This window comes from Penaeus monodon, chromosome 22 (assembly GCF_015228065.2).
Source record: "Penaeus monodon isolate SGIC_2016 chromosome 22, NSTDA_Pmon_1, whole genome shotgun sequence".
Classification (NCBI taxonomy): domain Eukaryota; kingdom Metazoa; phylum Arthropoda; class Malacostraca; order Decapoda; family Penaeidae; genus Penaeus; species Penaeus monodon.
The window spans coordinates 10,316,731-10,318,772 of NC_051407.1; the positions used below are offsets into that span (position 1 = coordinate 10,316,731).

General features: G+C 33.1%; 1 protein-coding gene across 3 annotated transcripts in view; it reads right to left on the reverse strand.

Annotated features, from left to right (window-relative positions):
- Positions 1-1,961, reverse strand: part of LOC119586928 (fatty-acid amide hydrolase 2-A-like) — a 16,101-nt gene extending 14,140 nt beyond the window's left edge. The window contains exon 1 of one of the 3 annotated variants that reach the window (XM_037935657.1): positions 1,737-1,961. The gene's annotated coding sequence lies outside the window, so the exon portion shown is untranslated. The remainder of the gene's footprint in view (positions 1-1,736) is intronic. The other 2 variants (XM_037935659.1, XM_037935660.1) reach the window with 2 other exon arrangements.
- Between the last annotated feature and the right edge of the window lie 81 nt (positions 1,962-2,042).

The following is a 2,042-nucleotide window of genomic DNA, read 5'->3' on the forward strand; positions in this document are numbered from 1 at the left end:
TAGCACAAACAAATAATGCAAAACACCAAATAAAAACCTAATGATAGAGTTATTGAACATACTTACCTAAAAGCAGAATGCCCTTCTAAGTTAGGGTACTGAGCCGTTTTATTAGTTTTACACACATGTAGCATATAACATATGATCAAATTCAATTATGCAATATAAAAGCAAACAGGTTCACCATAAGGAAATCCTGGTATTACAGGGAAATAATAATATATTTATGAAGCATATCTGGTCCTGACTGTAGAATGATTCAATTTAAGAATAAGGAAAAAATTATCACTGATAATTGTAATTTAGACAACAAAAATATGTATCTATGACAGATACACCAAAGTACTAGATAACTGATGAAAATGTAAACTTCAAATCTTAATTATATAACTTATCAACTGCACAGATCTGAGAAAGACTTTCTCAATGCATAACTGAATACTCATATAAAGTATGCAGTACATATACAGATAACATATATCCAAAATAAAAAGGAGGACTGACTGATTTAGCCATGAAATGAAACAAAAAAGAAAGAGAAACCATACCATTTTCAGTGTTTTAGCTTGTTTTCTTCCAAAATAATGCAAGACAGAAAATAGCACAGTCAGTTGTAATATTCTTATTTCAAGCAAAAATTCACCAATCTTCAGTTCAGTCACCCTTATGTGCTTGCTCCTCCACCTTCCAATATCACCTAACGACTAATAATACAGAAACCCTGGAAGCCATGTAGGAGTGACCAAGATCAGACCCAAAATCTCTTCCCACTGAACGAACGTACTACTTTTTCATCTATATATGTAAAATTTAGGGAGTATCAGATAATCATTGCTTCATGTTTTTATTTGTAAAGTGGCCAAATTTTATTAATCACTGTTTTTCTCATATATCTTTATTATTTTTTTGAGTTTCCCCAATATAATACTAGAAATCATAATGTACAGTACACAAACTTTCTACCCCTTCAGAAACCATAGAGTCAATCTGTGTAAGCTACTTTGCTTAGTTTGAAAGGCTTCTTGCAATCCATTATATATAACATATAACTGGATCTGCATATGCCATACCTCAAGTTCGTTTTTTAAATAGGAACCTTAACATGGACAAACATATATATGTCTGGTCAAGCATACACGTACAAATACACACATTCGCATACACAAGTATACATCATGCTGGTGAAGGAAAGAAAACAATTAATGACAACTAAAATAACAACTACCTAGCAGATAATATACATAAATTCTAATATACATACAAATTCCAAAAAACATATAAAGTTGACTAGGTATTATGAAGTTCAAAGTAGATGCAACAGGAAAATGAATGACAAGTGCATTTATCTACAAGTATCCAATTGTTACTTGTAAGTCTACACATCAGTTAAGGAGGGTTTTAAGCAAATGTAGTTTACTTTGATGTGATATAGATGACAGTAAAATGACAAAAATCCCTGAAAGTGTCTGGTATTTTGATTGGTGGTATCTTCCAATACAAAATAAAAAGCACGTCAATGCAAAGGAGATACAATGAAAATATTCCAACTTTTCGATTAAATTCTCGGAAATTCCGGTTAAATTTTGCACGAACACCCATAAAATCAATATATAAATCAATGACTACTAATGCCATGACTGTAAGTGCAGCATCGAATATTGCGACCAGTACACCACATCTTTCTCTTCAATTTCACAGTTGACTTGCATTACTCCATCTCTAAAAATATACTTCACCTCGCCCAAGTTGAGAGCGAATCAACTCTAGACCGCTCTGGCCCTTCTACGTGTCACTTTACACTGTCAGATGGAATGTGTAACTTGACAAGCGTTTCAAGTAATCAAATATCAACTGATCCGCCCAATGAATGAATAATCAAGGACAACGGATCTAAAATGTATATACACTTGTATTCTAGGGTACTTTCTTATTGCTTCACATATCGCGCTATGACATGGCTTCTCAGTGTGGGCTCTTTTATTCTCTCTTTTCTGTGAGTCATTCTTGACGACATCAATTTAGCTTATAAACTGCACTTGCGC